The 15,198-nt window shown below is 40.4% G+C and overlaps 1 protein-coding gene across 17 annotated transcripts in view; it reads right to left on the bottom strand.

Annotated features, from left to right (window-relative positions):
* Positions 1 to 15,198, bottom strand: part of DAB1 (DAB adaptor protein 1) — a 413,546-nt gene that overhangs the window by 109,590 nt on the left and 288,758 nt on the right. The window lies entirely within an intron of this gene.

Below are 15,198 nucleotides of genomic sequence, written 5' to 3'. Positions count from 1 at the left end.
AAGACCAGTTCAGGTGTCAGGGTCTGCAATCCAGGAGAAAATGTTACTCATCCACTTCCCACCCGCCCTTGAAGCAGAGAGCAGAGAACAGCAGTGGGACCACACACAAACAGACAATGGAAAACCCATCCTTGCCACCAGTGCTCTTTGTACCCTCCAGGGAGAGGGGCCAGGAAATCCTCTGGTGCTGCTCATACTGTTTTGTACTCATCAGCTCATTTCCCCAATGGTCAGGGCAGGCAAACATCAGAGGATTCATCTGTCACAGCAGGCACTGCACTAATTCTGAAAGAGAACCCAAGGGACTGATCCAAAACCCACTGATACCCTGCAGCTAACACAGCCTGCAAGTAAGAACCAGAAAAGGAGGAAGCTGAGGTCAAAGAGAGCTTAAGACACTGTCAGAGAGGAGAAAATGAGGAGGAAACAAAAGCAAACAGGAGAGCTGTCAGTGACACTTCATTACAGCAAATTCTGGGAATTGTTTAAGAGCAAAATCTAAGCCAGACCATGCTCTGAAATTCTGACCACCCTGCCACAGAAAACAACCTCTGTTGTCAGGTCTGTCCCTCTGCTCCAGTTTTGCCATTTGCCCCCAGAACAGCAGAATGCACTGTTCCCAGTGACAAAGCCACTTTTATGGCACTCCATGCCTAGCACTGCCTTTTCCTGCCATTTCTTTACTGGTATTTCTACAGCCTGTAAAGGTGAAAGGGATTTTACTGTTCACGTGCACCAACTGAGATACTACACAAACATTTATTCCCCTACAAACCCTCCCCTGGAACCCTGCACCCTTCAGCTCCCACTCACTCCCTAAATTACACAGCTTGTTAAGACTCACAACTGCCTCCAGATCACACAGTCAGTTTTGTTTGCTCTAAAATGAACATGTGCTTCCCTCCACTCCTAAATTTCTATATATTACAATAAAGGAAGGAGTTTTATGTCCTTTATTGGGCTTTCTGTACTGTGTCTGTAGTGTATTCCAGAACACCACTTCTCAAATAACCCTTTCTAATTCTTCCAATATCAGAAAGCAACTCATTACTCAAACCACAGCATTTAATTTCCCTTTGTATTTAGTTGCTGTAGTTGACTGTATTCATAAAATACTTATCTCCTGAAAACAAGAAGTTCTTTTTTTAAAAAAATCCTACATGTAACTTAGGCTAATAACACATTTTATTAAGTTTATTGTGGTTTAAATTATGCTTCATTTTTCTGTCTCTAGGGCATCTTTCAGGCACGTTACCCAGTTCCTCAGATGGGGTAAACAGCACCACTGAAACTGATTCACCACTGGAAGAGCATCTTGGCAAAAAAACTGACCTATACAATATTTCTAAAGTAAGATTTTTATTAGTATTCCAATGGTGGCAGGAATAATTACTGAAATTCCTCCTGGAAATCACTCCATGTCGTGGTGAATACTGCACTCCACTCCACCAATTATTCACCAGAAGTGCTGTGAATTTTCTACTCACAGAAAATGCTGACCGGATTAAAAAGAAGCTTTTCAAAGGAATGAATTGATTTCATCAACATTTTTAATGGCAAATTACTAACATTTCATTTTAATATTCCAGTTTCTATTTTATATTACACAGGGTAGCATTCACGCAACAAAGGCAAAATAGAAGACATGGACTTGCTTTAAAGGATTTTTGAAATATTAAAGGAATGGCATTTGAATTCAGGAAAAATGACATCTCCTCTGCCCATGGAGCAGGGAATGCAACTCCAGCCTAAAAAGCTGAAAACCAGGAATAATCCCAGTGTGCTGGGGGTACAGATACAGCACTCATCGTTCCTTTAATTGCACTTTCTGACTCAAAACTCCACTCAGAGTGCTTTTGTAAGCTTTAGCAGGATATCACATAAAAAAGGAGCAGGCTTAAAAACTCCACATCATTCCTCTGATACCACATTAGTGGATAACAGAGGAAATAATTCAGATGGGACCAGAGATTGCTCAGTGAAATTACCTAATGCTTTTCCCCTATGAATTGCATTACTCCAAGACTTCACTACTCCCAGATTCCCACACTGCTGACCCTGGAGCAGAAAAGAGAAGGAATTTCTGATAACGCTGTGCAAGAGCAAACCAGAAACTGAAGGCACAAGGACTCCAAGCACAGGCACAGCCTGGCTGCGACCCGAGCCCCAGCAGCAGAAACTGCCTCACCTCCACTCCAGTCCATGAAACCACACCAGCACAAAATCAGCAGCCTTGCATTTGACTCCTATTGGTGTAACTCCATGGATTTTAATGGAGCTGGAGTTACACCCATTCTGTGCTGGTGTATCTGCATTAGTGTCACAGAAGCCACTCCAGCATGACTGATGTAAACAGCAGCACACAAAGCAACCCCTCTATGGCTAAAATTCAGCGTTGTTAACTCCAAAGCCACAAGAAAATGCAGGTCTGTACATTACCAAAGCAGGGCCTTTGGAGTTTATTTTTGCAAAGCGGAAGAACGGCTCCTTCCTGATCCTCTCCACACCAGAGAAACAGAGACTCAGAAGGCAAAGAGGACAAAGTACACAGTTGGGATCACGGTATTCTGTAATTAGAGCTGTTAAATGATTACTAAAGTGCAGTGGTGCAATCATCACACTGAAGGAAAGGGAGAAATGTGCAGTCAGGAGCATCACCAGGGAGAAGGTAAAAGCAATGTCAGACACCACGTTTCATATTCAAATGCAAATTCCTCACAATCAGAATCTGTGTCTTCTAATTGGAAGAAAAGGTTATGGAATTAAACATTTCACATCCTGGACAGCTCAGCATGTTTTGAAATGGCACAGTACGTTGAAGGAATCTTGTTCATCTCCTGTCCTTCATAGAAATACCTTGATTCAGCTCTGTTTTTTGTTTAATTTCAGGATCATTTTCTTAATATTTCAAGTGAGGCTGAACTGGAACTCACCTTCTCATTCCTTTTAAATAAAATAACAGCACTATACCTAATTCAAGCTATACTTTGAAATCTGAAGGAAAGTTTGGAGTGATGCCTTACATCGACCTTCTTAAATGATGTGAATTTTGCACCAACTTTTCCAGGTCCCTTTGAGATTTGTTCAGCCACAAGAGTTGACCTGTACATTGTGCCCTTCCATTCTCTGAAGCTTCCTGACACTACAGCAAAGCAAAGCAAAGCCTCCTAATGCCAACAATAACAAAAGCCCCTTTACCAGGATTTTTATTCACTGCTATTTTTCAACACTAAGCCCTCGCTCCCTGGACTGTTAAGTAATAGGAAAACTGATCACAGGAAATCACCTTGCTGGAAATGGAATTTTGCTTTATTACATCAAACTCAACCACCTTACTCCTACCAAAGTTCGTTGTCTAGCACAGCAAAGGGAAAAAGCAAGAAGCTTCTGGGACTGTAAGTATGAATTCACACAAACAGGCAATATTAACTTCTACATTTGTGTTCACAACTGACAAATATCAGTATTCTGGATTGTCAAGTGACCTAAGTGTGACCTGAAGGGAACCTACAAGAAAGATGGAGAAAGACCTTTCACAAGGACATGTAGTGACAGGACAAGGGGGAACAGCTTCAAACTGACAGAGTAATTTTGGGGCAGAGATTAGGAAGAAATTCTCTCTTGTGAGGGTGGGGAGACCCTGGCACAGGGAAAAAGAGAAGCTGTGGTTGCCCCATCCCTGGAAGTGTCCAAGGCCAGGTTGGACAGGACTTGGAGCAACCTGGGATAGTGGAAGGTGTCCCTGCCCATGGCAGAGGGGTTGAAACTCCATGAGCTTTAAGGTCCCTTCCAAACCAGGCCATTCTGTGATTCTCTGGTGAGTTTTTAGTTGCAGCATTACTTTTGACCATTCAATCTGAATAGTTCAGTCTTCAAACCTCTCCTGAAGGCAATCCCACAGGACTGCTGGGATGAACAGCAGGCAGGCTCCTGCATGATAGCAAACAGAAGTATTTGAGGACAGCTGCTCGATTTTACTGGAGAAATTTCCAATAAATAATTTTCTTGGAATCACTTATCTGTTCTCATCTCATTTGTATCTTATTAGGTAATACATTATTTCACAGAAGCCTCTGCTTTTTATCAGTAGGAGTAATAACCAGATTTTCAAAGGAGGAGGCATCTTCCCTAAGAAGTTTCCATGCATTTTCTGCTTTGAGGTAAGATTCAGCAGGTGTTGTTTGCTGTGTCATAATTCCTTACAGAGAGACATCCATACAGGCTCTCCACCATGACATAACCAGGTGAGCATGAGCACCTCACACCCCAACAAAGGATCAAAGCCCAGGTGATCAGGTTAGGGACCCTGCAGAAGGAATCACTTCCAGGAAAAGAAAAATTAAACCACTGCCAGGCTAACGTGTCAGGGGGTGAAAAAAAAAAAAGTTCGATTATTAAGATGGGGAACTGTCAAGCAGTTAAATGAGTACAAGGATCTGCATGAGTGGTAACACATCAGAAAATAATGCTTATTTTCAAAGTATTTTAAAAAATAACCAAGCAGCATGCAGTGAGGAACCATTCACCTTCTACTGTCATGCTACAGTTTATTCTCTCTTGGAAGCAATTACAGGACAAATGCCAAGCTACAGAAGGTATTTTTCCAGCAGCAGCATCTGGCTTCTTGGCAGACTCCTCAGGCAATTTCATTGGAAGCTTTAGAGATGCTGTTGGGTCAGTCCTGGTTATATTGCTTCGGAACTGTCTGGCAGATTCTTCTTCCTAGATGTCATAATCCTTCTGATTTACCTTGAAGGAATTAGCACACTTTTATCCATTTCAAAAACCAGTTGACCTGCAGGGCATTTTGGGGCTGCCTACAGAGACACAGTAAAAGTCACTGGTGTAAATCTGTGTGCCTTTGAACCAGGAGAATTTCAGCACCCTGTGCCTGATGCATCATCAAGCAAACAAGGAAGCCATGCAAACATTGTGTGTGTGTGTGTGTTACCAGTAAACTGAGAGCATTCTTTATGATTAAAGGAAAAAAAAAAGCACAAAATACATGAAAGATTAACTAGTTAGAAAAAAAGGTAGGAGTCAGCTCCTTCCAACTCCTCCATAAGGTCAGGAGGGGCTGGTGGAAGGGAAGACAGAGATGTCCTTTGCTCTCCCCTTATCCATCCCTTCCCCCTCGCCAGCCCCAGCTAAGATCTGCATTATTCTGCAGCTGTGATCATGATTAATCCTCATCCAGAAGGATGAAAGACAGGATGCTGGTTTTGCCCGCCCTCTCTGCCTACCGACAAAATCAAGTCCACAACAGAAAGGCTTTCTGTCAGTCTGGGGCTGTCCTCTGGAATTCATACAGAGAAAAGGGACAGAATGTGATACAAAGTGAATTTATAGTCCATTACACAGGTGGGATCTTCCTGTTTTAAAGACTTTTGTGCAACCATTTACAGGAAATATACTTCTTAATTTAAAAAGGAAAGAAAAAAAAAAGCAGATGTGTTCATTACTACTTGTTTTTTTAAGGCAGTCCCAGATGTGCTTGATTTTTTTTTTTCCTTTCAGAGAGGTTTCAGAAACTCCCATAAAAACCTTTTCCAGGTTATTTTCTAGGAAAAAGTCCTAGTGCCCAAAGGTAAATACTAAAGGAGCAAGTAATGTGCTCTGTAATTTAATAAAGGGCTATGGATCTTGGATTTTCAGTAACAGGAGTATTCACTGAGCAGCGTAAGAGCAGACTGACAGCACTAAGATACACATATCCAGGTCAAACAAAAAGCCAAACAGAGCTCTGTCATCAGCCCAGTGCAAATAAATCCAACCAGACACAGACCTCAGACTTGGCTAATGTGAATTGACTAATATAATTCCATTTTATGCAGGGAAAAGCATATTCTGATTGCCAGCCAGCAGGGCTCACAAGTTCTAAATTCAGGTATCACTAGGGCCAGGTGAACCTTTAAGTGAACTCATCTGAATCTTATCCATAGCAAAGATTTGTCCCATCCAGAAATTACCTTCCCAGATTGCAACCAAGTATTCACTCTCATTACTGCCTGCACCTTTTGGATATCCCTATTCATCAATTAAAATTTTTGCAGAACCACAGTACTCATCGACAAGGCAGCCTGGGCTTTAAAATGCTGTGCTGTGGCACACACTGAAAAAATCAATTATTTAGGCTCCAGTACATGAACAGAAGTTACTGGCACAGTAGAAACCAAGCCATATTTGAGGGGAGATGTAGCACAGATTCCCTTGTTTACCAGCTGGTTCCTGTGAAGTGCTGAGCAGTCTCCACGATCAGGTGAACATTTGGATACACACTGAAAACTGAATTTCCAGTGATGCCCTAGATTTCACTGATTACACAAAAGAGATGAAAGCTGCACACAGAGGCAAACAGAAGGTTTCCTGAATGCAGCAAAGATCTTAAATATTTTCATGAATTGCCTTTGATTCTACAGTCTCGACAAGGCCTGTAAACTGAGAGAGAGAACAGGACAAACCATCAAATGGTGGCACTTCAGTACAGCAAAGAAAATCAATTAAAAACAGAAGTAAAATGATGTTGCTCTGCCTTGTACACTGCTCTCCTGAAACACCTGGCACACTTAAGGCAATGTACATTGCATTCAAGGGTAATACACCCTGATCTGAAATAAAGCCCTGGCTGTAATGAGAAACAGTTGTTTCACCAGGCGAGTTTAAAGCCAAAAGGTGAAGAATTCCAAATCCAATTAAAACGAGAGGGAATTTAGGAATGCAGAATTTAATTACTGCACTTGGAAGGTAGCCAGGACCATTGGGTTAAGCATCCATGGTCCTGTGAAAGGGCCAGGGGAACTCAAAGGAATTCCAGTGGTCAGCCCCTGGCTCCTTTCTCCTCTGATGGGGCACCCTTGGCAGCCACTGCCCTGCAGCTGAGCACCAGGGAAGAACCAGATCCCGAATTCCAGCCTTTCCAGCAGCTCCTGGCTCCCAAAGCCCAGCACCAGGCAGGCCTGGCCTTGCCCAGCTTGTGAAACCAGGCAGGCTCTCAGTACGTGGTGAGGCTGCAGATGATGCCCAGTTAAAGCCACTCTGATAAAACCACGTTCAATGAAGTTATTGCCTATGCAGCACTTTAACATTTTGGTTTAGTTTGGGCTTTCTTTCAGATCAACAGACTAAATAGCAGGCAGTAATAATACTAGTTTTGGAAGGACTGTGATGTTTGTGTTACCCACTCAAGTTAATTAATGGAAATAATGACAGAGTTACAAAATCAGGGATGATTAAGAACTTGAAGACCATCCGACCCATTTCTCTGCCAGGGAGGATTTGTTCTTAGCAGCACATTAATTCTGTTCTTCAGCAAACCTTTCCAAATCACAGGAGCAGCACTAGTCCCATCAGAGGTGTTCACACTTTCAGGCTGATTCAGGGGAAGAAGTAAAACCTGGGAATAGAAGTCCCACCAATTCCCTACCACTATCCTGAGTTAACTGCTCGGAGATTATCATGAGCAATTACTCTCATCCCTTACTGCACACACATCCCAAATACCTGTAATCCTCACTCTGTCAGTGCTAAAGCAACCCATTCCCCTCAGGCACGATCTAATGGCAAAATCACATTCCACTGGGTTTACATCCCACACTATCACAGTCTCCACTGTTAAATATTGCTTATTAGTTTGTACTTACGAAGTCAGAGAGATGAGATTTTACTGCTTGCAAATCATCCTTACGTGGGTCTTACACTGTACCTACACTTCACTCTGCTCTTCCAGATAAGCTTTTTGCTTTCTGCATATTTAAATAGTAACTCTAATTATCCCTACTTGATTGCCCTCCTCTTGCAAAGCCTTTCCACAGGATCATCTGCAGTGAATTCTTCATCCTGCTTAGATTTTAAGAAGCCTAAGATACATTATATTCTTTAATTTTAGTAAGAGCATAGAGATTGTTTCTTTTTTTTAAAAAAAAAAAGATGCATAGCTGGTTTCTTCTTCAGATATATTTTTATGAAAAACACAGCAAGAAGGGCAGAAAAATTATTATTATTACACTGGGAATAGTAACATGACAGAATAGTGCCTAGCAATAGTCAATTAAAAATTTAGAAAAAAAACAAAAACCAACCAATCAACTAAAAAAGACTACTGACATGGTATCACACTGGCAAAGAAAAGTTCACTTAATTTTCTCAAAATATTGCTTCTTTTGCAAACAATACTTAGAAAAGTTTTCTAGATGTACTTCATATCACAGTCACAGAAAACACTTTATACTTGCACCTCATAGGTAGACAGAAGCTACAGGCACCTACACAGGAGCTGAAATTAATGGTACTTAATGCACTAGCTCAGGTAGTCCAACCAAAGAAATGCACATTATAGTAGCCCAAAACATGCCAATAAAATTTGAGTCAAAACTAATGCTTCTTCCAAAAAATTTATTCATCTTTTCTGACCATTTTTTAAGAGATTTGGTTACTGATGATGTTTGGTTTGATTATAGTGGTGTCTGGTAAAACCATGTGTTAAACTTGTGTGATATTTCCCTTTATGAGTTCTGGTTTTTGCTCCTTGTAACTTTACCAAAGTGAAGTGCCAGGGCTGACATCTAGCATGACACAGGTGGGAACAAGGGCACACAGAGCTCAGCCTCCAAGAGCTTGTCCTGCTGCCCCAAGGCATGAGATCATCCCTTCCTCCTCCTCCTCCTCCTCCTCCTCCCCTGCTCACCAAGCAGAGACCACAGACAGAGACTGCCTTTAGCACACAATCCCGACTTTGATCCTCCAGCACGGACTGTCTGTACCTAAAGATGTCACAGGAAAAGAGAAGTCACTCTGCGACTGCACACACAACTTTTCAACTTTTCATTCCACCTGGACAATGATTAATTCAGCATCTCTTAACTTTATTACTGATTACTTTACTGATGTGCTTTGTTCTGGGAGAGTAATTTACTTTTTTTTTTTTCGTTTGTGTGTGTGACTGTCAGTAATTCCATGCAGGATAAAGCAGCAGCACAGTTATACAACAACCACACTGCAGCACCTTCCAGAATTCAGCTCACAAGCTGCATTCCTTCAGCACCTACTCCTGCAAAAGTTACATCAGCAATATGGGATTTGGGTCTGGCAGCAGTGACTCTGTTCCAGACATGACTTGGGAAAACAGGAAAGGGAAGAAAAGCAGGATGCTCAGTTCTGGCTGTGACTTTCAGGTCTCTGTGTCAAAGGGGTGTCAGAAAGTTAAAACACAGTCCTGAGCTGTGAATGCCCAGAGCATTCACTACTTTATTAAATACTACATCATTCAGCACTATTTTAGTAAATAAAACCAACCAACCACACAGAGACTTTGTGGTGCATCTTGAAACCGAAGACTTCCCTTGGGAAATGTGACATTCAACAAGAAAAAAAGTCTTTGTCTCATCTCCTCTGGTCCTCCCCATGGTTCACATCCCTCTGGAGATGTGACATCACCTCTGGAATGGAACAAAGTACCAGGGTCAGCCCTGAGCCAGGTGATTCCAGGTGCAACACTGAGGAAAACAACATTCCCCAAAAGAGGCCCAGCTCAAGGTCTTGTGCTGTCCAAGATGAGGACAGAGAGGTTGGAGATGAAGTTACACCGATAACAAATGCTGAACACCTCAAAGCAAATACTTCACATTATAACAGGCATTAAAACATTGCTTTTTTTTCACCACACAGGCATTCCTATCAGGGCTGAAGTCAGGAAGGACAAACACTTTATCAGCAATCACAGGTGAGGAAGCCCAGCCTTCAGCAGCACAGTAACCTTCTGGCACTCTATTCAAGAATATTCAGAATATTATTGAAAGACTAATTCTGCCTGAAGCTCAGTAAGAAAGTCCCAGATTTTTTTATATGAAGTAATTTGATTCTATTTTTAGCCATTAAAGAACATTTGGATTAACAGATTGAAAAAGGTTCATTCACAGCTTTAAATATACATATATATGACTGTTACAAACTCTCTCCCCTGCTGCCCATAAAACTAACAAAATCAAGGCAGAAATTACATTTACATAGTCCTGAAAATATTTAAAATCATCATTAACATGTGTGATTTCATCTTAATTTTATTTATGAGCCCAAAGTTGTATCCTGAATTCCATTTCTATAGAAACTGAATGCCAAGTATTACCAAGTTGAAATTTTACTGTCTATGTAAAAATACCCTGGCAGCATTCAGGCAAATTAAATTTAAAATAAAACTTCAAGCCTTTGCATGCCACCATAATATTTCAGGCAACGATTTCAAGAAAGGGAAAGCAGAAAACAGACTGTGCATATACAATAGTTCAAAATAGATTTCTCATGTCAAATGGCACAGTTTTTCCTTTTTTTTCCATTAAAGAGTTATTTCAAATCTCCTGCTGAATACATTTACATGCCTAATGAAACTTCCTCAGTGATTCTTCTTGAATTACTATATATGCTTTAACACTGCATACACTAATAGTGTACACATACATACAAATGGACACATAAATGCATGCATTCATGCACACAATATTCATGCAAAAAGAATTAATGGAATTTTTTGACTGGATGCTACCCCCTGTAAATATGTTAAACGTGAACAGTGCTCATGGCTGGGTTCATTAGCTAAAAATGCTGCTGTTGTCTGCACAATTCATGTTGCTCATGTGAGAAGGGATGACATGTAAAATGCTAATTTACAGACTCAGTTCTTTCCAATTTGCCATCAGGGCTCTCTCTCCATGAGGAAAATCAGGGGTCACTCACTGCAATTCTCAGGGAATAACTAGGGCTGAGACCTCACTCAGCACCTGGAGATAAAACTCTGCAGGGAGTCTTCTCCAAGAAAAAGTAGAGAGAAAAGAAAAATGGAATGTTCTGAATGAGCTCCAAACACATTTTCTGACATGTTCTTATGGAAAAATAATATCCCCAAAGCCACAGTCCACTGACTGGCAAACATCCCATCTTCCAAGGGAAGAGGCAGTACATTTTAGATCAGCAGCTGATGTTGTAGATAACTCTTCTCACAACTTCAGCTGTTCATCACCTATTTCTCCTCCAGTCTTTCTCCTAATCTCCCTGTGTCTAAAGCACCTGCAGACTGGGAGACCTGCTCACATCCCATCTGAAAATTACTCTGAACACACAGAACCAAGCATGAAATTCACTTTATCAATTAAGTTTGGATCCCACGTCCCCATTATAGACCAATGCAGCATTTGATGAACAGATCCAATTAAGAGAAGAACTTCAAAACCCCATTATCTCCCCAACCTGGAACAGCAGTAGTGCCACCATTCCCTGAAACATTCCAAGATTTCACTCCACCACAGCTCCACCAGCTGCCTCTTTTACAAATGTCTTTGACACCCAACTACTTCAGAAACCACAAATGGTAACTTGCTGCTTAACAACTTACAAATACTTAAATAATTGATGCATTTACTGTTTCTGAGCAGGTTCATCAGTGGTTTTGTTTCCCTCTCCTGGATGCACCTCTGTGCTGTATTTAACTTTCCACAGGGTCTCACCATCTCTCTGCCCCTTGGTGTACAAACCATTTTGGTTTCAAAGATCTCTTCTGCACAGGGCAAGTTTTCAGCAGGACTTTAATGCCTTTAAATTCTTTCCTGTAACCTCTGTGTTAGTTTATCAGATCAGTCATTAAGGCTGTGCACTCTGAGGCTGATGGGTTTATCCAGGCTAGCCCAACTCCAGCTAATTGCATTCAATTTGACATTCTCCAAGCACTGACAGTCCTCATTCAAGCCGAGTGTGAAAGTTTTTAAATTAGCTTTCACAGTTTGATTCACAGACAGCAAATGCAAAATGGCACAGGATTAATTTTTTTCCCCAACAACACAGTGTAACAAAATAGCCCAAAGGCTATTTTACTTCATTTGCTTTAACTATTAGGGAAGATTCACAGCACAATGTTCCAACAGAGACAAAAGCTCCAGAGGACTTTGAAAGCTCAGTATTGCCCCCATTAATTAAAGTACCATACGTTTGTACAGCCTTTCCACTTTGTCACTGGATGTTAAAATGAAGTCTAGGCCATTTCAGACAAGCCACAGCCATTACTGCTTAAAACATGAACATATCAATATATTCTTTTCAATTTTATTACAGATCGCATTTTTAATACCTAATAAAGTATGGCACTGGACTAAAGATGGGCTATAGGGAAACCCGTGTTTTCCTGGGGAAGCACAAATCCTGACTTCCCACAAAGTCTGACAATGTGCCTTCTGATCAGTCTGCCTTCATTTGCCAGACACAAGTCAAAAAGAAAATCAGAATATTGAATTACCTATTGCAAAAGTGATTTGGTCACTCCCAGCAAAGAGTGGCAGAGCAGGACGGAAATTCAGCTTCCTTGGCACTCTTGACTATTGGGTGTGTTTGAGCAGCTCCATCAACAAAGAAAAATTCAATTTTTATTGAATTTATGATGGCAAACCATCATAAAGTACTTTACGCTCAGTATTTAGGAGAAAAATATTCCCCCAATTTCAGAGGAAAGTTAAAATCTCCACTAACAGTTTAGTTTATTTCCCCACAGTACATATCAAAGTATTTTACATAAGGTCCAAAACTCATAAACAATCTTTAATTCAAATTAGTTCCAATACTTTAATAATTCCAATACAATGCAGTAACTGTACCAATAGTGGCAACTCACATTACAGGTGGGGAACTATCTTAAGGTATGAAAGTTATTTATAGTGAAATTTAAAAGCAAAAATTTGCATGCACAAACAGATTCCAGCTTCACCCTCCACATTCCAGGTGTTTACAGCCGAGGATACAGAGGTCACATCTGACAAACTGTAAAGTCAAAGGTCCATCTGTACATGTCAAAATGTTAGTCACTGTGGTGGATGTAATTCAGGTACCTCTTGCCAGGATTCCGAGGAGTAATCTCAAATATCAACCGAGTTTTATGAGTATTTTCTATTAGGAAGTTCCATACTTGCATTATAGTGATTGTAAATATTTTGTAAGAAGCCTTTTTTTCACAAACAAAGGACATGAAGAAATGTAAAAATTTTACAAAACAATTCAGACACAAAAATTTTACAAACAATGCTGTTTAGGGAAATTTACACCTAAACCTAGGAAACAGGAATTCTATTGTGTGACTAGAACTAAATCAAACTAGGCAGGAGCAGGCTGTGAAAAGTGAGCCCTGACAGAGCTGGGCAGGCTGGGACAGTGCCCTTGGAAGCAGAGCTGGCACAGCTGGCACATGAGCACCACTCCTGCTGCCTGGATTAAAATGCATTTGGGTCCAGCCACAAAGGCCAGAACTGCAGCTCTCCATGGCAATAGAGAGAAATTTGGATATGCCTTTATAGTCATTTCATGAAGTCTTCTCTGATGTAATGAAATGAAAGATGAAATTCACCAGATTAAACAGATCAGAAAACCTAAGTTAACACTGACAAAACATAGAAATGAAAAAAAAATTATTTTTTAAACTAAAACTGTTTTTCTCATGCCTTCAGACCATTAGATCTTTTGAGTAACCACGGACAATATAAATCCTTACACAATAATGAAGCTTTACACGTTTTTAAATAAAACACAGCCCACCATAAATGGAACTGGCAAGTACAACTGAAATGTTCCCTTAATTAACGTCCAAAACTTATGAAGCTTCATCAACTCAGATGGCAAATAACCCCGAGTTGAGAGCTAAACTTGTCAGAAACTGCAAAAGAGAGACAATCCAATTGTCATTGGAAGTAATGAACACATTCCTCAGGTCACTTGATGCCAGGTGCTGACAGAGCTCAGAATCACTGAACAACATTCATGTGACACACCAGTGCTTGTGAATGGAAATTTGAATTCCATCCAACTGCAAATGCCACAGTACAATTGATCAGTGCTGATCATGAAAGACTCTGATCAGAGTATTCTCATTTCTAAAATAAAGTAAGATTGGGGAAAATTCTGGTTTTGGTAGAAGGGAATTTTCAATGGATTACTGGCGATTCCAGAGCAGGGACAGAGCATCTGCTACATAAAGTTTTTCCCTCCAGCACAGACACTGTCATTAGCTGGAGGTAAAGACATAAAGTTTCACCATGATCTTGGCTATTTTTTGAAGATCTTAGTGGATAAAAACAATTCCTGATAATATAGACTAAGGGCCAAAGCAACTTGTATGAAGTTGCACTAAAGGCAGCAAGCACAATATACTGCACATTTCCAGAAACACCTCATCTGTTTTGACATTTTTATACTTATTATACTAATTTTATACTTGGGTCCTTAAGCTCTTGAGACATTTTGGTTTTTTTCTTTCCTCTGGGCACCGTAAGAGAAAGACCTGACAGGGACCAGCAGAGACCTTGTTTTGACAATATTTCTGCAGAAAAAGAATGGACACGTGCATTCAGATCTATCTTCAGACAGCCAAAATGGCTTCTAGAATTTTTTACTTCTTATTAAGTGAACTTAAACTACAATCCACAGATAAAATACTGCCCTTGAGTTACAAAACCATTGCCCCAAATAATTATAATAATTATAATTTCCCTCAAATAATAAGGGAAAATTCTAGAACGGTCAAGTGTGTTTAACAGAGAAGAGGAAGCACTGCTGAAGATGAGGAAGGTCAGAGAGGAGGAGATGCTCCAAGACCAGCTGTTCTCAGAGTGCCTGAAATTAACAGCTGGCAGACAATTGTTGGGGTTTCCCACAAAAGCTGTCAACCTAAAACATTCCCATGTAAAAGCTTATAGTGCTAATGACAAACAAAACATCTCCTTTTAAATGCACTTTGTTTGTTTCAAAACAACGTGACACTACCACTTAGGATTTTTTTTTCCCCTGCTGAATTCCTGTTCTGAAACAAGTACAGCCCACATCCTTTCTGAGGCTGCTTTTCTCCATTTCCAACTGGAAAGCTCAGTTTTGGCCTCACTGGGACACAATTTCTTGAAATAATGGAATTTACTGCTGGGGATGGGCACTATTTTATTTTCTTGCATTTGGCAGGAGTTGATTTCACTAAAGGCTATCAAGAGCTGTTTTTAGCCTGAAATTACCTAACAATGCTTAACTAAATCAGTTTATTTACCAAACAATATCCTTTACATTTAATGTCCTAGTGCAAAATAAAGTCAATGTTCAAGTGGCAAATCCTTAAAATGAACAAACATGCTGAGTTTCAGAAGCGTTTGGTTTTCTTTCAAGGCAGTATCAAGCTATTTCTGTTTTCTC

Source organism: Sturnus vulgaris, chromosome 9 (assembly GCF_052056855.1).
Source record: "Sturnus vulgaris isolate bStuVul1 chromosome 9, bStuVul1.hap1, whole genome shotgun sequence".
Lineage (NCBI taxonomy): Eukaryota > Metazoa > Chordata > Aves > Passeriformes > Sturnidae > Sturnus > Sturnus vulgaris.
The sequence above is the reverse complement of the archived record's forward strand: the minus strand, read 5'-3'. Positions and strand labels throughout refer to the sequence as shown.